The sequence below is a fragment of the Manis javanica genome, chromosome 4, assembly GCF_040802235.1.
Source record: "Manis javanica isolate MJ-LG chromosome 4, MJ_LKY, whole genome shotgun sequence".
Classification (NCBI taxonomy): domain Eukaryota; kingdom Metazoa; phylum Chordata; class Mammalia; order Pholidota; family Manidae; genus Manis; species Manis javanica.
In genome coordinates, this window is record NC_133159.1 from 52282722 (window position 1) to 52308867 (window position 26146).

A 26146-nucleotide genomic window follows, 5' to 3' on the forward strand; every position below is an offset into this window, starting at 1 on the left:
CCTTCTCAGGTGTTGTCTCTGTGATCTTTGTCTGCCTGTAGTTTTGCCTTTTCATGGTGATAGAGATAGTCTGCAGAGCTGGTACAAGTGACCGCTGGAAGAGCTTCCCTTCTTGTTGGTTTGTAGCCTTTTCCTGGGAGAATAGCGACCTCTAGTGGCTTGTGCTGGGCAGCTGTGCGCAGACAGGGCTTCTGCTTCCTGCCCAGTTGCTTTGGGGTTTATCTCCACTGTTGCTGTGGGCTTGGCCTGGCTGGGGCTGTTCCTCCAAAATGGTGGAGCCCCGTTGGAGGGAGAGCAGCCAGGAGACTATTTATCTCCGTAAGGGGCCTCTGTGCTCCCTGCTGCCCAGGGGGTTAGAGTGCCCAGAGATCCCCAGATTCCCTGCTTCTGGTCTAAGTGACCTGTCCTGCCCCTTTAAGATTTCCAAAAAGCACTCTCCAAACCAAAACAACAACAGCAACAATGAGAGAGGGAACAGAAAGGAAAAAAAAAAAAGAAAAAACACGCGATTTTTTTTTTTTCCTCAGGTGCCGGTCCCAGGCACCCGCGCACTGGTCCTGCTGCCCTGTCTCCCTACCACCAGGGTCCCTGTCCTTTCAAGGCTTCCAAAAAGCACCCACCCACCGGTCCCGCAGGGAAGGAACGCTCGATATTCTTTGTCCTCAGGCACTGGTCCCACGCACCCGCTCACCAGTCCCGTCGCCCTGCCTCCCTAGCACCGGGGTCCCTGTCCCTTCAAGGCTTCCAAAAAGCACTTGGCAAAAAGAGAGAAAAAAAAGGGGAAAAACGCGCGATTTCTTCCGTCCTCAGGTGCTGGTCTCAGGCACCCACCCACCGGTCCCACAGGGAAAAATGCGGGATATTCTTTGTCCTCAGGTGCCGGTCCCAGGCACCCGCTCACCAGTCCCGCCGCCCTGCCTCCCTAGCACCGGGGTCCCTGTCCCTTTTAGGCTTCCAAAAAGCACTCGCAGAAAAGAGAAAAAAAAAAAGGGGAAAAACGCGCGACCTCCTCCGTCCTCAGGCACCGGTCTCAGGCACCCGCCCCCAGGTCTCGCAGGGAGAAACGCGGGATATTCTTTGTCCTCCGGCGCCGTTCCCAGGCACCTCCTCACCGGTCCCGCCACCCTGCCTCCCCAGCAACGGGGGCCCGTCCCTCTAAGGCTTCCAAAAAGCGCTCGCCAAAAAAAAAACTGCTCCGGTTTCTCTCCACCCGCCGGGAGCCGGGGGGAGGGGCGCTCGGGTCCCGCCGGGCTGGGGCTTGTATCTTACCCCCTTCACAAGGCGCTGGGTTCTTGCAGGTGTGGATGTGGTCTGGATGTTGTCCTGTGTCCTGTGGTCTCTATTTTAGGAAGATTTTTCTTTGTTATATTTTCATAGCTCTATGTGTTTTTGGGAGGAGATTTCCACTGCTCTACTCACGCCGCCATCTTGGCTCCCGCCCTGCACACAGTTTTTGTGAGTGAATCAGAGGTTGCCAGTGGTGCCTTTTTATTTATTAGGTTAACAAGGGCAAAATTATTAAGTGGAACAAATGATGGCTCTATCTTTAAGTCAACAAACTTCACAGCTAGGTGATCTTGAAAGCTAACAATGAAATGTGGCAAGTCTGGTAGAGGAAAAAAAAACAACCTTGAAGCTGAAGGAGCAGTGGTTACCTCGCCACCTCAGTTGCTGACATTTTGCTTCCCTCCTTTGAATAAAGAGAGGAGAGAGGGGCAGAAAGGTTACTGGTCGTGTTCATTAATTTTCTTCCAAGAACTGCCACATGTCACCAGATTTCCCCCCTGGCACCAGGGCTGTTTGGCTGTCTTCTCTTTGTCCATGAGAAGCCAAAATGTTAAATTGGTGGAGCTTACTAGATCTGACAGAGAAATTCTTCACGTCTGGCCTGGATGTCTAAGTAAATTTGGTATACTCCTTGTGGTCTGGGGCAAATGCTGGAAGCTATTAGAATTCTGAACAAAACCCTCCATTCAAAGACTGCTCGTTTCCTGCTGGGGTAATCCAAGTATCAAACATGAAGAAATATGGGCAGGGAGAATGCGGCTGTTCTGTGCAGAACCCACCTAGGTGTCTATGACATCTCCCCAAATGACTTAGACCGTCACTTCCACTTGATTATCTTGAATAAGTGGTTTCTTTTGAAAATACGAGCTCTGCTTTTCCCACATCAAGTACGGATGAGAACTTGTCGAATTCTCTCTCGTCAGTCAAATTTAGGATAGGGAAGCTTTTTCCTTCCCTTGAAGTTCTAAAGACCTCAGCTTTATTTTTGTTCTTTGTTTACTATCATTTCCTTGTAAGTTTCCTTCCCAAATCAGAAAGTATCTTTCTTTAGCCACAGTTGTGGAGCCCCCTCTTTTAGACAAGCCCTGTTCAGTGGTTGGAAACTATTTGATTAAGAAACCTTTATGGAGAAGCTGTGGTTATCTCATGAAATATCTGAGTTTGTCATAAGCTGTTTCCTTTCTGTACCAAAATTTATTTTCTGTGAAATTCCAGGTGTTCTGTTACATAGACTTGAAAGGAATAGATTTGATCATCAATTCAGGTTTTTTTTTTTCCCCAGGAAGAATATTTTCTTGTGATGGATTAATTGAGGATGAAATCAGATAACATAGGTGAAATCACTAGGTATGCATAGTGAAAACCATTATTTTAATTAATTTTAGTTACACTGTATTGTACAGCCAGTTATGTGGTTGAATGGTGTGATGTTGAAGCCTGTATACCTTTGTGTTACTGCACTTACCATATTGTGTGGGAACTCTTTGCAGCCTCATTCCTGTTAGACTGTAAACTTATGGAGAACAGAGACAAAGCCTTATTCATCCTCGTGTTCCTAGTTTATAGCACCAAATTAGACACACAATTAATGCTTTTCTATAATGAATGAATGAATGGGTTAAGATATTTTTATAAAACTTGAATGTTAGACCCAGGGGTTTCACAAAATAAAGCACTAGAGTCAGTTTACTGGACTTTTTCTTACATTTTTCAACAACTTCTTCAGTGCCCTTCTGTGCTTTGATTCCTTCCATGAGATGGTTTATATAGGGAGCCTGTTTTTTTAAATTATCATTAAAGTATTCAGCTACATTACTTAATAGTCTCAGTCATGTTCTTTTCCCTATAGAATCTGTATGAGATGTGAAGTATGTGGAATGATAATGTTGAATGGGAAAAATTAACTCATTTTGATGACTTTTTAGGGGTTCTGACTGCACATGATAGCAAGTAGCTCACTTGCCAGTAGACAGCAGTCCTGTGTTATGTCAGGGGTAATGTGGTAGATCATGTTCAGAGGTTTTTTTTTCTTTGTCTTTTCCTCCAAGTTATTCTGACCTCTCAGATGAAACTATTCCCTATCTAATAAAAGTCAGAGAAAATTTATGGACCTGCTTCTGACCACTTGTCCTTTATGCTTTAAGAGAAAAAAATAAATCTAGATTAACATTCATAGGCTACTGTTGGACCATGTAAATGGTGGGCAGAGGCCAAATATTCCACCTTTCTTGGTTTGCCTGTCTTTTCCTGATTCCAGCTGTTTGGGGGATGTTGAAGCTATGGAGTGCAGGTTTCTGCAGAGAATGGTAATGTAGTTAGTTCCCTTTAGAAATACAAGCTGTTGCTCTCATTGCCTGCAGGGCCTCCTGCTTTGGCACTGCACAGGAGGCCCAGGTGGGGCTGAGGTGAGGCTGCTAGTGAAAACGTAGCTGTGACATGTCGGGCTGAATCCACTTGGGCCAAGTGGAAGGAGGCCATTCTGTGATGCAAGGCCCAGGGAAATCCTGGTGCTCTCTTTTGTTGCCAGTGCTTGGCAATGGCCCTTGCTCAATGCTCCCATGGGTTTTATCTCATTTTATCATTTATTCAGCAGGTACTTATTAAATAGCTACTCTGTGTTCTGTCCACCACAGACTTCAGGGATTGCTTAAGACAGCTCATAAATGACTGTGTGATGACTCAGACGTGGGTCTCACCCTCAAGGATCTTGTCACCTTGTAAGAGAGAAACATGAGCCCGAGAGTGGCTGGTCCATGGGGTATGGCAGGATGCACAGCTAATGGTTTGGGAATCTAGTAGTCTTGGGTTCACATTCATGGTCTACCACTTCTTAGCTCTTTTGGCTCCAGGCAAGTTACTCAGTCTCATTTAAGTTTGGTTTCTAAATCTTTAAATTGAGAATAATACATTCCATTCCTGGAAGGTTTGCTTTAGGGTTTGAAAAAGCAGGGAAAAAGGGTCCGGTGCAGGGGAGGCACTTGATAAATGGAAGCTTTTAAAGTCTTTTTGTAATTGGCCAGGTACAGATAAAGTCCTGTGCAAGATCAGGGGAGGTGGTCACCACCCACTGGGCAGTGGGACAGAAGTGAGGGTATCAGAAAAGGGACCAGGAATAGGGTTTGGGAATGTGGTGAAGGAAACAGAAAAACTGTATTTTCTTTTTTCACCCCCCATAATCCTCTATAAATAGCATTCATTGAATGATTGCAGAGGCTCATGACCTGGCTACAGTGAATAAAGTCTCTGCATTAGTGCGAACATCCCTCTGAATCCACTGTCTGTTCAGAGGTGTTTTGGAAAAGGTGCCCAGATCCTAAGATCCCGTTGTTTCTCAGAAAAGGGCATTATAGCAACATCATAACCTGTGAGCTCATGCATGGCAAACCCTCAACTGTCAGAATGATGATTGTGATTATTATGATTATTTATAACTACTAATAATCTAGAACTGTAGTTTCTCAAAGACACCTCACTCCTTGGTGAGTCTGAACATACTGGCATCAGCCCAGTATTCTTCCACGTCAGCTTGCAGCTCATTTTGCCTGGGCTAACATCTGCCCTCACTCCCAGGTTGTGCGCCTGTGGGCCTGGTCTCTGTGCCAGCCTGTCAAGATAATATGCATCTTACTATCTCTCGTCAGACCTGCTAAGAAGGGGTGTGTGTGCTACAGAACAGGAATAAATAGGAGGCCCTTGCCACAGATCTGACTCACAGTGTTCTCTCATCTCTGCATTCTCTGAGCTGAATCTTGCTCTTCCCCACATTTTATTTTCCAGTATAGAATTTAGCTTTGTGGTGCTGGGTTGTTAGGAACCCAACTCTCATTAATTGTAGTTGTAGTTTTGCTAGTTTTTCTTTGAGTAGGAAAGTAACACTTTTGGAAGACCTCATTCTATGTATTATTTTAGAACACTTGTTAGGCTTCCCGAAGAGGTAGTAATGCTGTCCATAAGATCTGGGCCCGGAGGCATAGAGCATGATCAAAAGGAATCTTGCAACTGGACGTAGTTCCTCTTGAGAGAGAGAGAGGTAAGTAAGTAGCCCCAGACAGGCATCCTAACTCAGAATTTTCTCAGTGGTTAATGCTTGGCTGACATGTCACCAAGCTAATTTGTTTATGCTTGTGTCACATAATCATATGCCCTGCATGTAATATGCTTTTGAAATCATTTATTGCACAAAGAGTATAACAGAAACTGAATGCAGAACACAAGGAAAAATGTGTGTGGGCCTGCCATTTGTCCAAATCAAATTTAAATACATTTTTGGGTTCATAGATAGTCTCTGTCCACATACCCATTACAATATGGTTGAAACTGTGCTGTCAGTGTTATTTGGTATTCTGTTCTTCCCAGCTTCCCACTCCATACACATCAATATATTATTCACATATGCTTTCAAAAGTAATTATATCTGTGTGCAGACATTTTGCTGTTCTTATAGAACCTGTGGTTTAAACTCTGAGCATCTAGAGGAAGCTCTCACCCCACTTCGCCCAAGTACTTTGTTTTCTTTCCTTGTCCTTAGAGGAGGAATTAGGGAGGTAGAAAGAGGGAACTGCCTAGAACTCCTTGTCCACAGATGCCTTTGGTGCCTTTGTCAGGAGCCTTGAGCATTGTCTATCAGAGTGAAACTTCTTGGCCTTTCAACGTTCAAAGAAGAGAATATACCAGGAAACATTTGAGGGTCTCTGGGACATCCAGGAGATAGAGCCCTACGTTATTCTTTGAGTACAGGAAGTTAGGTGCCAATACATGGTGATTAAGAAATTGATTGATTTACACCTTGATTTATTCTGGAATGCTTTTGCACTTTGGCTTTGACTCATTGATGCTCTAGATTTTTTCTCTCTCTCCTGTAAGGATTTGAAGTATTTCTTTGCAGACCAAGGAGAGGGTATTGTCGGGAGAGTAAGGTGATAACTGGAAGCTTTCCAAAAGTTCCCAGAGCAGGCAGAATGCGTACGATGTTTTCCAAAGGGAGTGAGGAGCTAGAGATGCAACTAGGAGCGAGCGGCAAGGGAACTAGGGGAGTGGAGAAGAGCAGTGGCTTTCAAGTTAAATAGAGGACTTCAAATCTTAGCTTTGGCTCTAGTTTGGTGGCCTTGGGCAAATTACCTAACATTTCTGAATCTTTCTATGAGGAAGGTGGTTACAGTACCCATCTCACAAGGTTGTGGTGAGATCAAATTGGATAATGTAAATAATGCATGTAGCACAGTGGCTGGCATAAACAGTAAGCGCTCAATGAATGTGAAGCATTCTTTTTTTTGTTATTTCCTGTTTCATATTATGATCTTATTGCTTTCCAAACTGGGATTCCAGGACTAGTTAAGACCGGGGTCTGTAAACCATTTTTAGTATTGCATGGTCACTTTAAGAAGCATCTGGTAGAGTCTTTGAAACATGGCACCCACGGAGGAAGAATAACAGAAGGGGTCCTTGTTGTTGAAAAGGTGGGGACTTCCCACTTAGGAAGTTAGCAAGTTCTTTCATGAAAGCTTGTGCGTTTCCAGTGCTAATGGGAGTACACAGTAGATGATACGAGCAAAGGACTTGATTGATTGGTACAAATGATCGTTCCCTGTGGAACACGAGGAGTTGATACACTCTGGAGTCCCCAGTGCTCAGTCGAGCTAACTGGCTTGTTGAACGTGCTATCATTGCCAAGTGCCTTCTTGGAGTGAGAAAACTGCCAGGCAAATGGAAACCGGTTTCTCTACCCAGCTTCGTAGAGCATTTGCTCTAGGCCAACCAGACAGGCTCCAGAAGACATTTGTCTTTACAGTGCTTTTTTTTTTTTTGCTGTAAATTAAACTGACATCACTTGATTTTGACATTGCAACAAGGTCTCTGAAGACTTAACATTATGTTCATTTTCCCATGCACATCTCACTGGAGATTGATGGATTTACATCAACATGGAAACTGGTTGGAGTGGAAACCATCCAGAAAACGATTAGGGGGCTTGAAGCTTTCTGAAACTGGGCACAGCTAGTATTAAGTCATTATTGTTTTAATGAAACTTGTTTTAGCTGGGGTCTCTTAACTGCTTGTTTTCCAGTTTAGTATTGAGTCACTGATTTACACTAATGAGACACTGTCAAGATTAAACACCAGTCTTATACTGTGTTTGCCAAAGTGTACGATCTAACCTGAAATGTGGCCTTGCAAAACCCTCTGTATTAAACTTGGTTGAGAAATAGAAAGAAACAAACTGCTTGGTTGCAACAGAAACTGTCAGCACCACATCTGGGAAGAAATTCATAGTAAATATGTTTTATATTATAACAGGGTGGTCTATATTAAGTCCCATCAGTAAATAGCTAAGTATCACCCTTCCCTGGTAAATTTGCATATTTACATGTCTTGTGTGAAATGTTATACACATCAGCTTTTGATGATCTTGTCTGTGTATTACCCACTATGAGACTTATCCCTTAAGAATGGGAAGCAGCAATGCATAGTGGAAAGAATGTTGGCGTTGGAGTCACACATATGTAGACTTGAGTCCCAGGTTCCTTCTTGCCCAGTTATATGGCCAGATAAATTCCTCAACCTCTTTTTGCCTTGATTTTTCTCATTTGTAAAGAGGGTGGTGATATTAATAGGGCAGTGCTGTAGAAAGCTTTCCTAGAGGTAATGAAGTAGATAATGTAGCATCTCACATAGAGTTGGTGCTTGCTTAAGGGGACATTTAAAAGACATGCATATCATCCAATTGAATTTCTCCCAGATTTGTCCAAGGCCCCCAGCCTCCCTTGGCCTTCTCTCCCATTATCAGTGTGAGTTCTTGAAGGCAGTCCAATTTTGTCATTGGTTCAGAGGGAGGAAAGTAATTAGGAAGGCAAGCCTACTGCAAAAGAACAGATCTATCTTGCTTCAGGATCAAATACAAATTTGATTGTTTTCGGATTGTCCATTATTTATCTTTCACTTCTTCCCTTCATTAGTGGTGCTAATGGAGACATAGTTTGTCTCCATTTTTAATTTGTTAGTCATAATCTCTTGGTTTCTTAAAATCCCACAATAATAAAAATAGGTTATATTTTTATGATTTCTTTTGGCATCCGAAACCCAAAGAAAGTCGGTGAGAGGGTAGGAGATGATTGGAGAGGTTTACATTCCCAGGATTATCCGGGTATACTTATGATTTTATTTTTATGGAGACAGTATTCCCACATTCCTTTATTTTTATGGAGAAATATTTTCAGTCAGTTTCTCTCCTTTGGAATTGGAGATACAGTAAGTGATGGGAGAGACACACTCTGAACTGCTTTCACCGAATCCTGCTACGATTTCTCTTTGTGCTTCTGAAGTCTTGTCGAAGCTGCGTGCAGATTTTGGCCTCCACTGATGTGTTTGCTTCTAGACTTAGGGTGGAGTTTGCATGCCTCTATTTGAGTGATTCCAGCTACTGCTAAACAATGTTTCTGTTTCAAATAGTATTTATTATAAACTATAGAGCAAGATATTTTTAGTTGAGAGATCTTGTTTCTCACTCGCTACTCTCACTCCCTCAAATCATTCTTTAAAAAACAAAACAAAGCAACAAAAACCTGTATGGAGAAAACATCTGGATGAAGGGAACAGCCTTGGTCAAAGCCCTTTCCTGTTAGGTGGTAGAATCCTGTTACCATCCTTCTGGTTGCTAGTTTCAGTTGTTTTAGACTGATTCATGCAAATCTCTCAGTCCCATTGATGGAGACTAAAAGAACAAGTATCGCTAAAAACTCTTTCAATTGGTTCAGGAGAAATATTCTTTACCTATGGAAAATTCATTATTCTATCTAGAAGAATGCCTTGAAATAGAATAAGATTTTATGTGTTTTAGCAAATAGTACATTGTTCCCCTAAAAAAGGAACTAAAAAACCTTTACAAAAATCATTTTAGTAGTAACACTGAAATATGTATGTATCTTCATTTTAACAGAGAATGCAGTAGTAATGCATGGGACATACTGTCTGACTTAAATTTAAAACTATTGCAGTGGTTTTGATTTTTTTTTTCCCATTTGGAAGTGGTCATATTATGGAATGTGTCTATAGATCTTGATCTCTGATGCTTCTCCTGACTCAGAAATTGGAAAACATTTTGCTAGAGGGGCCAATGGCAAGTGCCTGTCACTGCTGTAAACTGGCCCCAGGGCTGATGTTAGGAGCTGGTTCTGTGGCCCCGGGAGACCGGGGACACTGATACCATGGTTTCTTGCTCAGTGTACAACATAAAAAACAGCCAAGACACATCTAGGAACAAGATGACTGTTAATGAGATATACTAATAAACTCATTAGCAAAAGAGGAATTTGAGGAGAAGGAAATTGCATTTTTCCTAAATAGTTACTCTTGTTTTAGAAGGCAAGTAGTCCTTTGGCTTATTTTCAAAGTGTGATATGTTTTACTATTTTTCAAACTTGTCATATTCTCAATGTAAAGCCCACTGAAAACATTATTCTTATTGGGAGGCTGCTGCTTTTGGCCTCTTAAAGATGATCCAGGGTTGTAATTTGTGAGGATTTTTAGGCATTTTTTTTATACTGATAGTGCAAGAGAGGATTAATGGATCTTAGCAGAGCTGCAGAGGTCCCGTGTCCCATGTACCATCCAGTGCAGGAATCTTCTCTGCTATCTGTCCTTCCCTCTTTCGGTGGATTGCACTGAGTGAGCAGATCTTCCACTTCTGAAATGCAAGAGTTATTAAGCTACGGAGCTTTTCCCCCATTTGACACATACTGGCTACTTAGTTATAATTGATGAGCAGATGAATGTTAAATGAGTTAGGTCCTAGGCTGCTTCCTACACCTTCTTAGGGAGGTTATGGCCTCCTTAACATTTTAGGGAGATGGTACCTGTGTGCTCTGGAAGTTTCTTTTCCAGGCCAAACAATTCCACTTACTCCATATATTGTTTCCCTATTTTCTTCCCTTCTTGTTCTCTGCTGGACAAGTTCCAATTTGTCAATGTTTTTCTTAAAATGTTGTAAAAATACCTGAACGAAATGCCCCAGGTATAGTCAGGTAAGCACAAAGCATAGTGGAGCATTTCTTTTATGGTTCTGGACTCTGTTATTATCCTACTAATGGAAAGAATTTATTGGCTCTCTTGGGGCCACCATACAGATGGATAGTGGAGTGGCAAAGAGAACAACTTGGAGTCAGCTGCCTGGGTTTAGATCTAGATTCTGTCACTTATGAAAGGTATGACCCTGGGCAAGTTGCTTAACCTCTCTGTGCTTGGTGCCTTCATCTGTAAATCTCAGATAATCATAGTACTTATTTTGTTATGTAATTATAAACAGCAATTAATTAATTTATGTCACGTGCTTACAAAACAGTGCCTACAACAAAGTAAGCTCTTGGTGTTGGCTTTTACTGAACTTACAGTGGAAAATCCTGTGATCTTGCTATCTGAAGTGTAATTAACTTTTTAAACGAGGCTTTAGAATTAGGCAGGCTATATTTAATTCCTATCTCTGCCAATCCCTGTGTGTTCTTGAGCAAGTCACTTCACCTTTCGAAGCTTCTGTTTCCTCATCTACAAACAGGGCATAAAGAATAAAAATAGTATCTTCCCTGAGGATTGATGGAGAAGGGAAGATTGAGAAAACATGCATAGTGCTTGGCACACAGTAAGTGCCCTGGAAAGGTTTTCTAATGTCACTTGAACTTTTGAGCCCTAATTAAGATCCTTGAGGACAGTGGCCATAGTTTACTTTTTTGCTTTTGTTTTTTCTCTACGTGGTATGCCCTCTGTATAAGGACTGCTAAATTAAAAGAGTAAATATTAAAATTGAGTTCTTCCTTTGGATCTTACCTTGGATAAGGGGAAAAATGAAATTCTTTTAAGCTACTTAAAACTGTACAATCAAGTCATGGTGGTATTTGTTCTGAAGAATGTCTTTTGTTTGCCACTGCATATTGTCTAATTTACTTGGGCTTCAAGATAAATAGACTTGCTTGATCACTTCTCTCCCCACTTATTGCTGTCTAGAATTTCCAGGGACTATTGAGGCTCGTTGCTGCACTGCCCACCAGCTGGAGGCCTCTCTTGCCTTTCAAATGGCCAGTGAGGTGGGTAAGTAATCAGGTGAGTGACAAAGGTCATAGCCAATTTTCTAGGGAGTCTGTAATTCATTTTTCTTGTGTCCCTGAACCTTTAAGCAAGTGATCTTTAAGGTTCTTGAGAAAGTTGGACACAGTTTAAAAAAAATGGTTTATAGTTATTAATGTTTTCAAGTCTTGGTTGGATTTTAAAGGTAGGTTAAACTGCTCAAGTGAATATAAATTAAAACCAGTTAAACAGAGGAGTCCCTCGCCCATTCTGTCTTTGGTGTGCTTAGAATTCCATAAATTTTATGGGTTTCAAAATACTTGCCTTGTTTTGAATGTTTCTAATAAGGTGGAGTGAAGTGGCCTACACCTCATGAGATATGGAACTGTTACCCAGGAATGCTGTTTGGCGTGCACATAAAGAAAGCACTGGTCTCTTGATTCATAAAAAATGTGTGGCTCATTTCCCTGGGACATGTGCATTATTTTCACAGAGGAATTTCATTTTTCACTCCTTCCCACTTTGTGCATCACTTGCACACGTTTGCAATTCAACGGTGATTTCCACAATTTCTACCCCCTCCTCTTTGAAGGCACCTCAATTCAAGTAACCAAAGAGAGATTATGTGGAAAGGAAGAAAATTTTCTTAAATGCTTCATCTTCCTGCATTTAAGGGGCATAGTGAATTTGAGAAATGGTCTGAGTGTAGCCCAGCTGACTCAATGCAATTATGAAACAAATTGGAAACTGTTTCCATGGTGGGGGTGTAGGGTTTGTGGAGAGGGAGTGAGTGAGAGGGAAGACATGTGTTTATGTCAGCCCTTTCTTTTGTTTCTTTTCTTCCTTTCTCTTTTTCTTTCTTCTTCCTTTTTGCAGTCTCAAGGCTATATTTTAGGTTGGCTGTGCAGAAATAAGATCACGTTGCACAGCCTTGTCGTTGAAACCAAAATACACCAACTGGAAGACAGCATAGCTCACCAATGAGAATCTCATGTACTGCACTCCTACTTGTCAATGAGGTTGCCAGAGAAAAGTAAATAGCTAGTTTAAGCTAAGAAAGCAATGACTCTTTTCTGCAATGAAAATAGCATATTTTCTTCTGAAAACATACTCTTAGAAAATGAGAGCATGCCAGGATTAGTGCTGATTTCTCTAGTTTAGATGCCGAGCTTTCTGTTTTCTAGTGAAGCAGGATCATTGCCCTTTGGGTGCTTGATGTAATGGAAAGAGCAGTGGCCTCCAGTTCTGTTCATATATTCTGACACCAAGACCTGAAGAGGTCTTGCCTAATTAGAAAGAAAAATTCCTCTGGGAGGAGAGTTAAATGACTCTAGGTGGAAAGCAATAATGGTTAAAAATCTGCCTCTGGAATCAGACCTGCAAGAATTCAATAGCTAACTTGGCCATTCAGTGTGTGAATAGGGTAAACTGCTCAATCTGAAGCTCAGTTTCCTCATCTGCAGGCTGGGGATAATAGCACACACCACCTGATGTTATTGTCATGATTTAGTGGCGATGTGTATAAGGCAGGAGAGTAGAATGTGGCATGTGGGAAAAGTAAAAAGTTTAATAACTTGTCATTTTTATTCCTCATTTGTGAAGTATGCTGAGAGGATTGGCCTTGGAGGGAGGAAGGTGGGGAGCAGTCTGTGGAAAGGTTGGATGGGAGTGTATGCAGATAACAGAAATTCTTTATACAGTGTGGCTAGAGGCTGAGTAAATAGCATTTTTGTCTTACTGAAGGCCAGAGGAGACTTCTATATATTTTCTTTGCTATTTCTAGAGAAAATTTAAGGGATATTGATTTTTAGGGAAGACTTAAGACTTCCAATTTATTTCTTACTATTTTTTTAACCACCTTTTACTTCTTCCTTTTCCAGTTTTTGTATAAAGGAAGCACATAGACTTCCAATTTAAAGAGGACAATTTAGCAGCTGCTATATTCAGGAGAAACAGTTTATTAGAAATTTGGCAGGGGCGGGGAAATGTTAAAAGAAAGATACTGGAAGTCTTTGATCCATGCTGTCAAAGTTTGTAAACTCTGGGATGAATTTAGTAAGAACATGTCACATCAGACAAGGACTCTCTCCTCCTTGAGGCGGAGGGCTGTGCGCATGTGTGGCTTTAACTCCTTTTGGGTGAGTGAGGCTTTTTTACCCTGAAGCCTGGACTTATTCTCAGTCACTGCATTCCCTCTCTGTGAGCACTTATTAAGCATTCATCACAGTTTGGTACTTTTCTATACTCACGTCTTTACTGCTTGCCTTCTCTTTCGCAAGACTGGAAACTCCTTGCAGGTGGAGACTCTAGTGTTTTGTCACCACTGCGTATGAAACGTGGGGCATCTCAGGTCCTCCACATTCATTTGGTGAATAACTTCATTTATTAATTCATTTCTTCTCTACAGGGATTGACAACCTAAAATATTAAAACTTACTGAAAGAACAACTTAATTTAAAGGCAAGTAAACCATCACAGGGAAAAACAGAAACCACAGGAAAATGTGTCAGGTCTTAGCTGAGCAGGAACATAAACTTTGGGCAAAACTTACTGGCTTGCTTTATTACTTACTTAATTATGTGTATATATATATATATAAAGTTAATTGATTCATTTCCTCTTGATAATAAGGAAGGCAAAAAAGCAAACCCAGACAGATCACTTAACTCGTATTATCTGGTAAAAGGAAACTCACTTGTGGTAACAACTGATTCCTGGTCTTAAATTTATACTGAAAAGGAAAAGATGAATCTATAAAGGAAAAAAAACCCTAACTCCTCTCTCATCATGGATGATGTCTTCTGTAGTGGTTTTGCCAAAGGGATAGGGTCTGTGAGAGGGAGTGAGGCTAGATGAGGTGGAAATTAAGGCCTGTGTATAACTTCGAGAGAACTTGAGACAACTAGGGAGATGATCTGTGCTGACATGAGGGTTAAGGCCACAGACGTGGGAACACCTCACTTTCTGGCAGCATTTCTTAGGTATGTTCTGTGGGACCCCACGTGTTCTGTGGGAAGAAAGAGTTTTCTCATCAGATACATTTACAAAACTTGCTGTTGAAGATGTAGAGTCCACATCAGCAAATAAAGACCTTGAGAAGTCTTACAGCAAACAAGTGTTGTTTAGCTGTTTTACCTACCATTTTCTAAACTTACTTGACCACAGAAAACATTATTATGGAACTTCTTTCAGAACAGACCTGGGGACATGTTAATTTAGGAGTTGGAGGGGCAAAAAAGAACCAACATATGAGAGCAAAGTAGAGTGATATACTTTACTGAGAAAAAGTTGAAACAGAATTTTAAAAAAATTGTAGTAATTGGGGTAGGGTGGGGATGGCTAATAAATAAAGGTTAGGAGAGTGAGGGTCTTCCCTGGATGAAGAAGTGTGAACCACACTCATTTCATAGAAGGCTCTGGTCATTAGGAAGACAGGTTGGTGGGTGTGAATTCAGGGTCTACCATTTCTCAGCCGGTGACCATGGAAATTACCTAACATCTTGATGCCTGCATCCTCATGTGTGAAATGTGGGTAATAGTAGTAATAAATACAAGGGTTTTCAAATAGTTAAATGTAATAAATGCTTGTGTAATGCTGAGAACAGTCCCTGGTTCAAAGTAAGAGCTTAATAAATACTGGCTATTATTAGTAGTAGTAGTATTGCTGATTAAACAATGCCAAGGAATTATAAGCACAAAAAAGATTAGAGCCTTTTCCTCAGAACAAAATCTAGGAACTTCTGATACCCAAATTATTCTTCTCATGGGGCCAAAACCCTGAGCAGAGAACCACACCATGTGATCCTGCAGTGTTACTGTGGAATACAGGCAAGTACCTCCAAATCCGTGATTATAATTAGTCCTGATGTCTTCTTTGACAATCCTCTAAATTGTTTCTTTAAAAGATACTTTCCCTGTAAAAGAATTTGAGCCTATTAAGTTTACTTATGAGTTAATTTAAACTCTGTTGGAGTTGTTTGTTCTCTTGTTGATTAGTTCAGGCTCATTCTGATTTATGCAAGTTGAATCAGGAGATGGGATGTCTGACTTATCTAGCTACTCCATAGACCAAGGTGCATAACAGCCATCTGTTCGCTTATCCATCTGTCCATTCAGCAGACATCTGTTGATCACCTACTTCTAGCCAAGTACTACTAACCACATCTAATTTACTCAGCATCTTCACAAAGTCCCAGAATGGAGTTGAATATAATACTAGGAATTCTAAAGAGGCTTCTCAAAAAGTTATTTATGAAAAGAAGGGGACTTTGCTCTACCTTAACTTTCTTAACCTTTTCATTTACAAGTTCTCTTCTGTGCACATTGTTAACTCAGCAAAAGTAACACTGGAAGTTAGATTAAGTTCTAGACTATCCATCCCATAGGTAGAGATACAAAAAGAAGGACTAATTACTAAATAATTAATAATAGTCAGTGATGAGCCAGCCCTAACTAGACCTTTACATAAGTACAACTGCCCCTAGATGTGTCCCAAGGGCTCTTTAACAATACTGAAGTGTGATAATTAATGAGTCTTTTTAGGAATTTTTCTTTTTGGTTCAAGTGGCTGTCTCTGAAGAGTATTCCATGGGGACCTTCATTATACAGATTTCTTATAGATAAAACTTTGGCTGACCTATTTTCAACACTGGCATTCAGATCTCCTAAAATTACTATCAGTTAATGGATATTTGGGTACATAAAGCTAGGAAGTCAGTTAAACTGGTTCCAGACCTGTAAGGTCCTACATGTACGTATATTAAATGAGGGCTGTGAATACCAAGACCAATCAGGCCAGCCCTTTCAGGGAACTCTGTTCAGAATCAGGTGAAGAAGGTTCTTCAGCAATGCTCAATTAATATTCTCTAGTGTTAATCACAATTAGTGCAGATGGCCCCCTTTTGCCACTACCAGAGCTGTTTTGTTTATGGAGATCTTATATGTACGTGGGGAAATTCATTTTCTAAATGCTAGATCTCTGGTAAACAAAGTCATTCTATTCAGCAAACAATGATTGAGCTACTTTTATGCCAGTTATGTTGCTAGGCCTCGCAATACAAAGGTGAATGAAGCATGGTGTCTGCCCTTAAGGAAATTAGAAAATAGGATAGAGTTTGAACTTGAGTGTCAAATCCAATCAGTTAACTGGTAGCGGCCGCCTGGTGGGTTGTGTTGGGAAGAATTCTGAATTTTCATCTGGCCTTAATGATTGATTAATACAATCTTCCATGAGGGTAGGAGAGGGGATCATGGCCAATGTACCACCCATTTGTTGTTCGTGGTCTCCCGGGAAGCTGAGGCCGCTGCAGCTCAGTGTGCTGGGTGGTGTAGTAGAGGGTCATACCAGATGCTCTGGGAACACCCAAGTCCGCCTATGGAGCAGAGAGTGGATTCATAGGAACTTGGAGCTGAGACTTGAAAAATGGATATGAGTTTCATCAGGTGAACAAGCAGGAGAAGGGTGCTGTAGGCAAAAGAGGCTAAAACATGGAGGCATGAGATAGTAGATGTGCCTGGGGACAGGTAAATTGTTCCTTGTAACAGAGAATGAATAGCTTTGCAAAAGACAGATCATAAGTAGTTTGGATGTTAAAGCCCAGAAGGGCAATGAAATAGCACCAAACAATACTGATTCCTTAGTAAATATTAATATGGAAAGAAGGCTCTAGTGGCACCCTTTTGAGTTCTGGCATCTAGCCTGTTCTTGTTCAACTTTTATATCAATGACTTGATTAGACAAAGATGACATACATGCTGATCAAATTAGCAGAAGACACAGTGGCAGGTTGCTGAATCTGTGGATGACTTAATCTGAAGCCAGATGGCTCAAACGGCTTGACCCCAACCAGATACTATTTCATAGGGAAAAATGTAAAATTTCATTTTATTTCAAAATCATTTCAAAAACAGGATGGAGGAATGCTTGGCCTGGCAATAACACACATGAAAGGGTTGAATTGGGATTGTAAACTTGGCTAGTGTACACAGTGTGATGTGGCCACAGAGGGAAAATAGTAATGATACACAGTGTTCAGAAAATAGTAAAGGTGCACACTGTTCAGAAAGAGTCATAATAGTCCTGCCCTATTCTTCCGTGTTCAGACCATATTCAGAAGGAATGTTCATTTTTGTAAAGAAATTTAAAGATAAAAACCGCCCAACTGGCATGTGTCCTGGGCAAAACCACCAGGATAGGGAGGTAGTTTGATGATTTTGAGGTTGCTAAACCTGTAAAGACAAAACACAACAATCGTCCTCAAATATTATGAAGATTATTGGTGGCATAAGAATTAGGCTTATGTTGTATGGAATTATGAAAAATGGACAGATATTTATGGAAAGCAAATTTCAGCTCAGTTTCTGGATGAAGCCTCCAGTGGTGCAGTCCTCCCTGAAGTGGAAAGGGCAAATGTTAAGTTTCCTCTCCCTGAAGTGGTGATGCAGAGAATGGGTTAGCACTTGCTGGAGATATTATAGAAGGGATTTATATATTATCTAGGGGTTTGGACCTGTAGGCCCTTCTAACTCAGAGATTTTTTTTTTTTTTATTCTACAGGAAGAGATATCCCAAACTGTTTTGCTGAAGCCAGAGAACAAACATGTATAATTTTGAGCTCAGCCGTTAAGTTGACTCCCTTGGTGGAGTTGACTTCTTGTTGGGGCAAGTTTCTTGATCTGCTGTGACGGCAGCGGAGCCTTTCTGCCCCCGTCTGGCCCTTCCCTGTTTCATTCGTAGTATGCCCATCTTCTGTTTAAAAACAAAACAACTCCTCCTTCGCAGGCTTTCTAGGCCGCTCATGTCAAAAATACCCTATAAAATATTTGCTCAGAAAGGAAAACACCTTCCTAAAAAAATACTTGAGGACAAGACACAAAAAGGCCCATTTCCCAGCTCTGAGCTTTTGTTAAAACCTGTGTTATGGCTGGGTGCAATGAGCTGGCCTCAGAGAAAAGGCCAGAGAGCACGAGGGAGTCCTTTTGCTGACGGGTGTTCTGCCTTTGCAACTGTGTAGCTCGTGTTGACTCTGGCTGCCAGCACCACGTCAGATGTTCTGCCAGCTTCTGTTCTGAGTCTGATTTCTCACGCCAGGTTCATCTCATTCTTGCTGAATAAATGAGGCTCCCACCGTCCTGACGCCCCTTGCCCCTCCTCTAGGAGAGGTCTGCATCTGGGGGTAGAGGCCGCCCTTGTGGATGGGGTGACAGTGCGCATGTGCTGTCTCTGGGACAGCCTCCGGCCTGGGCGGAGGGGAGGAAGCAGAAATGTGCACTGTGCTCCAATCCAGCTCCTGCTTACGCTTCTTCCCAAACATGCCTGTTAGTCACCTGTTTATACTGTCGCCAGAATGCTTGGCTGGGCAATATAGCAGGGGCAAAGCAGTGCAGGGAACACCACAGGTTTTGCTCAAGTGGAGTAATCCCTTCCTGAGTTACAGGCGCTTTGGGGCTTTGGTGCAGAGAGAGAGACTGATCCTATTATTTTCATACTAATGGCCAGTAGGCAGCTGAACTCTCTGTACCCCTTGGCTGTCCCCTCTCTGGTGGTTTCCACAAGGAGCATGGTGCCACGGGCTTCCTGCGGTCGGCCGCCTCACCCCTTCACGGTTAGTATTCCCACCTCTGTTCCTGGGCATGATTTGTAAAGACTGGTGGAGCTGCCCCTCTGCATGGGATGTGAGGGACACGTGAAGACCAGCTTGTCTCAGTATCTTCTCTCACGGACCTGTCCCATGCCACAATCCTGGGAACTCAGAGGTCCCCAAGGCCAACCCTTTCACTTTGGCAGTGAGGAAACTGAGGACCAGAGAGGTGAAGGAAGTGGCTCAAGGTCACACAGTTAGTTGGTGACAGCATCTGAACCCTTGGCCTCTTGAATCACAGGGATTTTTTTTTCTAACAATTCTTTTCTCACTGTTTCAATGACGTATGTGTGTGTGTGTGTGTGTCTCCCCACTCATTTTGGTTGAGATGTAATTGACATATATCACTGTATAAGTTTAAGGTTTGATTTACATATATTGTGAAAGGATTACTACAATAAGTTTAGTTAATATCTATTACCTTGTATGGATACAACGAAAAGAAAAAGAAAAAGAGAGAAATTTTTTTTCCTTGTGATGAGAACCCTTAGGATTTACTCTCTTTACAACAGTGCAGCAGAGCAGACTTGAGTCCTCTGGGTGTGATCCCTCCCTGCACTAGAAAGCACATCTCTTTTTGGGATGCATTCTTTCTTGGAAAATGAGGTAGTTGAAGTAGATGGTGTCTGAGGTTCTTGGTAGCTCTGACATTCTAGTTCTCGGGCCTTGGAGTTAGAGATTTTAGACACATTGTTTTCACTACTTGATAAAAATCTGGGAAGGTCTGTGATATGTAGTATTTTGTAATTCTGCTGAGGCAAATGAGTCCCATAACTAGCAAGTAAGCCTAGCTAACCATCCAATCTCCATGGCACTGTGAACCCGGGGACACAGAGGTCTCTGGATCTTCTGCAGACTGTTGGTGTCCAGAGGCTATTCCAGTTTCCCCTTAGATTTACAGAAAGAAAAATGTTTTCCTCCTAGGGTTCATATTTCTCCTTTTCCAAAAAAGACTTATTTTAAAAGTTAGGAAAAAGCCCCACATACTCATCCACTCACTTCTACAGTGGCAGAGATGGCAGCTGGAATGTGGAACCTTGAGCTACCCCAGGCCTTGCTGCATCTCCATTAGGCTGATGGGAGCAGAAGTGAAGTTTGAGTGGCTTTGAATTATTATGGTTACCTGGATGGATATAGGATGTTTTTCTATTCTGTATAAAGAAGGATGGAAGGATCCTGACCCTTCCACACTCCTTCCTCCTCCAAAATGAATTTCTTGTTTGAGGGGTTAGATTGACAGCCCGGGAGACTGAGGTCTTCTGTCCTCACTGGGGCAGGTTGGGCAATGGCCCAGGTGGGTGGCTCAGAGCATGTCCCTGGAGGGTGGGCACAGACCACTTCTAGGGGATACGGGGAAGGTTGTCTGAGGGCTTGGAGGAGCTCACTAGCCTTTGCCCTTTGTTTTCTGTTTGGTTGGGGTTTTCCTGGCAGGGTGTAGGGTGGGGTGCTGGTGGTGGCAGGCTATGACTGTCTACTCTGAGTCACTGTGCTTTCTTCCCTGAAGAATATATGGAAGGAGGAAGAGGAGAGTGGGCTTGAGGTCATGTCAGAGGACCAAAGTTTTGGTTGAATATGTGAGGTTTTTTTTTTTGCTTTTGTTTATTTGTATCATTTTTATTGAGGTATAATGAACATAATTAAAATTTATGTTAATTTAAACACTTAAAATGTGTTCTTTTCCATCCATTTTAACACTGTGTCTACTTGTGAAACCACTACCTAAAGCAAGTGACAGAACTTTTGCATCATTCCAGAAAGTTCTCGTGCTCCTTTTTCCAGTCAATCCTATCTCTTGTCCCTCCCCCCTCACTCTTGTATATCTCTGTGGATTATACACAGGGCCATTTTAAAGAACATGTATTCACTGCCACCTGTGTAAATCTAAGAAGGGTTTTATTTTATTCAGGACTATGCTTTCAAATATCAGAAGACTGGAAAGAACAGCATTTCTTCTTACCTTGAACAAATACTTTGACATGTTGGGCCTTGATGACCTCTTCTCTAAAATGAGTTTAATAATTCCTATTACACAGCAGGGAGTGGAAAGAATAATAGCTCACATTTATTGACCACTTACTATGTGCCAGGCACCCTTCCAAATACTTCATTATCTTTTTATCTTAGGGTGAAACAACACCCTAAGATGAGTACTGCTTTCCCTGTTTTCCACGTGGCAAACTTGAAGCTTAAAGAGTTGAAGTAACTTGCTTAAGGCCACAGGGTGTTCACTGTGATTCAGTCAGGGGACTGTGTCTGGGGCTTTAACCCAGAGCAGATCTATGAATGAAGGACTCTTGTTAATTGATGTAACAGATAAGTAGAAGTTCATTATTATTTAAAGGCAGTATCTATTGGTTAGAGAGTAGAGTCTTCCTTTTTTCTTTTTCATTGCCTTTTAAATATTTACATAGAAAAATTCAGTCACTCCTCAGAATTCTTGACATCAGTGGTATCTGCAAATTAGAACTGTAGGTGCTAAGATTAGGTCTTGGGCTAACAACAGGAACTATGAAAACAAATCTATCATTAAGATTAAGGACCTTCTACTAGTTTCTTTCCCAGAGAAAACTGGTGAATCTAAAATAAAATAATACTGTTATTTTATGATGTATAATTATTAACAATAACACAAGTTTTAACTGATAATATTATTATTAATAATATAATTTTAATTTTCAAAACAACCATTTGACCACCTAACATGTTCCAAGCATAAGCTTAGCATTTGACGTACACTATTTCGATCTTCACTCTAACTGTACACAATAGGCATTGTATTAGTTATCTAACACACAACCCTCAAATGTAGAGGTTTAAGACAACAGACATTTATTAACTCACACAGTGTCTAAGGATCAGGGATCTGTAAGTGGCTTAGCTTAGTGCTTCATGAGATTAAGTCAAGCTATGGGCTGGGTCTGCACCCCCAAAGGCTGGACTGGGGCTGGAAATTCTGCTTCCAGGTTCATGCAGTGACGCATGAACATCTGAATAGGGCTGCTCACGGCTTGGCTTTCCCTAGGGTGAGTGAGGAGAGAGAGAACGCCCAACATGGAAGCCACAATCATTTATAACCTAATCTCAGAAGTGGCATGCCGCTACTTGTGCCCTATGTTCTCAGTGGTAGAGACTGATGTTGCCTGGTAAAACAGTAAAATGTAGAAGGGACTATGCTAGGGTGTAGAAACCAGGAGGTGGGGCTAATTGTGACCATCCTGGAGGCTGGCTTCCATAGGCACCATTAACCCCATTTTACTGATGAGAAATAGATGCTCAGAGAGGTTCAGTAAATTCCCAAGTTGTGTATCTAGGCAGTGTGTAAGCTGGGACTTGAGCCCTGATCTGTTTGACTGCATTACCTGTATACTTTCTATAATGCCCAATATAGGAGAGCCTGCAAAAGGCACAGAACACATGCAGACCTGGCCTTGGGTATCCTAGCATGTTCCTGATTTCTGTTTGCCCACAGGTACCTGCCTTTATAGTTAGTCTGTCTATCCCTGAAAAGCTGGGCATAAACTAGAGATTTGCAAGTTCAATTTTATTTAAAATATATCGTGGCAGTTCAATATTTAAAAGACTTTCCGCTTACATCTTCCTGTGCCACTCTGTTGGCAATTTGTAATTGGTTTTTAAATAACTATTCAAATATTGGAGTAAATAGTATTGTATTTGCACAAGAATGAAGATACCAGGAGGAGGGGAAAATTTGGCATTTCTCCTCTAGGGTAAGTGTGGTACTAAATCTGATTTTAAAGTATTTTGAGATCCATGGAGGACACTAATAAACCAGATGGAAGTCTAGTCATGTTTAAGATTCTAGAGGGTTGGTATATAGATGGTATTTTCCCAGATCATCCCAAGCCACCCTGGCTTACCAAAGCCAGAAAAGGACATTTTTATAGTTGCCTTCATTGCAGAAGGACCTGACCACTGAGATAAATCTCCCTGTCATGACCTACTTAAGGGAATTTCATTTTAGAGGAAGAATTCAGGGAGATTGTATGGTCTCTAGCTGGTCCATTAAAAACATAAAAATTTATCCACTTTTTAATGCCCATACCAAACAACTAATAAAAGTCAGACATACCTCTCAAGCACCTTTTCTTTGGAGATCTTGGGATATTTTACAAAGGAAAATGTCACTTTCCTAGTCCTGTTCACCTATCTTTTTATCATTAATTTGCCAATTTGCCCTAGTTATGTTAAGGGAACTCTTTACTCATTCACTCACTTACCATTTATTTTTTATTTCTTATTTTTATTTTTTTTCACTTACCATTTATTTTATACCTATTCTGTGCTAGAGGTATTAGCTATAAAATTCTATACTCGATAGTAGGGATAAAGAAGATGAAAAAGATTAATTTTCTACCCTCATGGAGCTCACAGTCCAATGGGACATCCTAACAAAGACTTAGTTATAACCCAAGGTCATTGGTTTATTATAAATCACAGGGGAAAGAGTACTTTATTCTGGACAGGAGGTGCTGGAAGATTTCCCAGAGGTGAGGAGGAATTTGCTAAAAGAAGAAGCAAGAGAGGAAAAATGGAGGGTTAGGATGGTGGTGGAGGACTTCCAGGCAGAGGAAGTCATTTACAAAGATAGAGGGGAGACAGCATAGCCCATATGGGAGCAAGTTGCCTGGGCCCTAATTGTTGACTGTCTGTACTTTATACATTTTCAGCAACTGGAATGCCGTATTTCTCTAGGACTGTTAAAAAACAAATGCTTTGTCATCTACCCCAAAAAATATAGTATATAGTAAAGAGCTCAAAACTTGGCAGCTTTTATTATATTCTCATTACTGTGATTAAAAATATTTTAAAACAATGTTTTCTTTTTGCTATTCATCATGACCCTTAGTGACAGAGGATAGGACTTAGGGCTCCCCTAAGTCAGATACCGGAGCGTGTTATATTGCACTGCTTTCTGTTAATCAAACCCACCAAGTGCTGATTCTCAAGATATTCTGCAGATTTGTAGCAGTCCCAAGTTCCAGTTGGGTAAGAAGTCCTCCTGTGCTCAATTTATAACATTAAGATGTCTGTCTTTTTGCATCATGAGGCCCTGTTAAACAGAGCAAAGCAAAGATCTTCTTTTTTCGTGGTGTGTCAGAAATAACCCCAAAGAATGTCAGAGTAATGGATGTGAAAATTCTTTGGAGAATGATTACAAGTCAAGTGACTGGAAGGTGGTGGTGAGGAGTCCTTTGTCTGAGGCATTCAGAGCTGATGGAGGTGGCTTACCTGGAAATACATACCTTGTAGGAAGACCCACAGGTGTGACTGGTTGCCTGGGAATTTCATTTCAGGATTTGCAAGTCAGAGGTAGAAAGTATGGTTACCTGTAATTTTGAGTTACCTTGCTCCTTAGTGATTTTGTTCTTTTTATTTTTTTGAAAATAATAAATAAATTCACTTTTATGGGTTAAGAATTGTGTTAGGTGTTAAAAATGCAAAGGTGATGAAGACATAGTCCATTTTCCTGAGATTCTTACAATAGAATGGGGGAAAAGGCTGTCTCAACAGTGGTGGGCACAGTGTACAGGGGGAAGCATGTTTCTTTGAGGGGTGATTCACTATGCTTAGGCAATAAAGAGGCATTCAGTGTAGGGGAAGGGTGGATATGTGCAGGGGGAGCTGCGTCCTTCACTCCATCTGGGAGGGCAGAGGAGGCTCTGGAGGAGATCATAGCAGGTTGAGTCTGAAAAGATGAGTAGAGTCCGTCTGACCCAGAGGCCTAATGGGTCTTTAAACAAATGAAGGAAACTTGGTGTGATTTATGAAGAGTGATTTGTACCAAGAGCTGTAACATTTTATATTCCTGTAAGCACTTTTAAGTATATTATCAGAGTTGAACATCTACTTAGTGAGCTGTAGCTGTATTTATTATCTGTTTTACAGATGAGAAAGCTTGAGAAGGTTTACTTAGATAGGTGTTATTTCCCCAAGGTCACCAACCCATGAGCAGCAACTCTAGGACTGAAATGCAGCATTCTCTCTCTTCCTATGAAACCCATGTTTGTGCAAGTCTGTACTGGACTAGCACCAGCAGTCCTGGGTTTGGCCCAGCTCTGCCACCACTAATGAGCCCCGTGAATTTGGAGAAGTTGCTAAACTTCTCTAAACATTCGTTTTTTCATTTGTAGAATGAAGAGGGTAGGACTAGACAGCCTGTGATTCTTAGAAACAGAACCAGGAAGGGCGATGGGGGTGGCTTTGGGGATGACCAGAGGGACCATCTGCTTTGTGGCCAGCCTGATTTCCCAAAGACACAGTCCCTCCCCGACCCTCACCCTATGTGTCCCAGCACTGTGCAAACAGGTGTGTTTGGGTTCTCTGGTACCGTTGCCAAGGACCCACTGGCAGGAGAAAGCAATGAGCAGCATGGTTTTATTGCAAGGTGGGTTCATTTTAGTGGCATCAGCCACAGAGGGTGCCCTGTCTCAACAGTGGTGGACACTCTACAGTAGGAAGAATGTTTTTCTGAGGGGCGATTGGCTGTGGGTTTAGACAGTAAACATCTCCTGGGCACAGTGTTGCTGTGAGTATTTTGTACTGAGAGGGCAGTGAGGCGTGAAACCTCAGACTTGTGTGGTACTTCCTGCTGCCAGTCATGACAGGGGCTTGCTGTTCAGCCTTCCCAGCTCTGGCCCCTCTTCCTCAAGTTCTGCTTCCCAGGTGTGGGGAGAAGAGCAGGAGGCATGGTAACATCCAACTTCTGGAAGGTCACACAAACGTGGGGCTGAGAGATGGGGAAAGGATGCATTAAATTTGGCCTTGAAGACTACCTGCTTGTTTGCCTCTGGTCGCCTCTATGTCAGGTGAATAGAACAGAGGCTGATTTTTGGCAATTTTATTTCCAACGTATCTCCATGATATGTAGACCGAAGAGTTTTTGTTTTTTGTGTTTCTTTGTTCTGTTTTTAACTGAGTATGGACCTTTTTTGTTTTTTCTGGTCTTCTTTGATAGATTTAGAGGTGTCAGTGTTTCTAGGAAATGGGAAACAGTAGTCTTTTTATTCAATTAATGACATCAAAAGTATTGGTCAGTCTCTGGGTGGTGCTATACCAAGTGGGCCAACAGATGTGTTCTGAACGTTTATAATATAAAAGAAGGCAATTTGATGGTGAAAGGCAATGCCATTGTGTTGCTCTTTGCAATA

General features: G+C 41.6%; 1 protein-coding gene across 6 annotated transcripts in view; it reads left to right on the plus strand.

Moving 5' to 3' along the window:
• Positions 1-26146, plus strand: part of ROR1 (receptor tyrosine kinase like orphan receptor 1) — a 383873-nt gene that overhangs the window by 82962 nt on the left and 274765 nt on the right. Inside the window, exon 1 of one of the 6 annotated variants that reach the window (XM_073234069.1) lies at positions 1447-11373. The exons of 4 other annotated variants lie outside the window; for them this stretch is intronic. The gene's annotated coding sequence lies outside the window, so the exon portion shown is untranslated. One more of the 6 variants, XM_037024369.2, reaches the window with a different exon arrangement.